The following is a 558-nucleotide window of genomic DNA, read 5'->3' as shown; positions in this document are numbered from 1 at the left end:
AAGAGAGTTGGCGCCAGCACGCAGCCCTGCTTTACCCCACTGCTGATCTTGAAAGCGTCTGATGTTGCTCCATTGTAACTGATGGAACTGTGCATGTTCTCGTGGAAAGAAAAGATGATGCCCAAGAGGTCAGGAGGGCAGCCTGTCTTCCATTGCAGTTTGAAGAGCCCGTCTCTGCTGACAAGATCAAAGTCCTTAGTGATGTTCATAAAAATGTGTAAGTCTCTGTGGCGCAGTGGATAGCGTGTTGGACTTCTAAATAATGATTAAGACGATATCCAAAGGTTGTGGGTTCAAATCACACCAGAGTCAGATTTTGGACCAGAAACAGAGGAGCACAACGGAACAACAAATGAAGAAATGCGCCAAAAGCACAGACTCGAGGACAGAGCGAGAGACAGAGGAGCAGAGCAGGGGAAGAAATCGAGGAGTGATATCACAATGGAGAGTGAGAGCAGGGAAACAGAGAGCCGCTGGGGTGAGGATACAGGATTTGGTTCTTTCTTCGGTGCAGTGGAAGGAGCTGTTTGGTGAGGATCTGGTAAGCTGTGACATCAC

At 48.4% G+C, this 558-nt stretch overlaps 1 non-coding gene across 1 annotated transcript; it reads left to right on the top strand.

Moving 5' to 3' along the window:
- The first annotated feature begins 221 nt into the window (after positions 1-221).
- On the top strand, positions 222-312 carry trnar-ucu (transfer RNA arginine (anticodon UCU)). The gene is given in 2 exon segments: positions 222-258; positions 277-312. It is a non-coding gene; the product is annotated as a tRNA-Arg (tRNA).
- Positions 313-558: the final 246 nt, after the last annotated feature.

Source organism: Heterodontus francisci, unplaced genomic scaffold, assembly GCF_036365525.1.
Source record: "Heterodontus francisci isolate sHetFra1 unplaced genomic scaffold, sHetFra1.hap1 HAP1_SCAFFOLD_61, whole genome shotgun sequence".
Taxonomy (NCBI): Eukaryota; Metazoa; Chordata; class Chondrichthyes; order Heterodontiformes; family Heterodontidae; genus Heterodontus; species Heterodontus francisci.
This window is presented reverse-complemented; position numbering and strand designations above follow the sequence as displayed.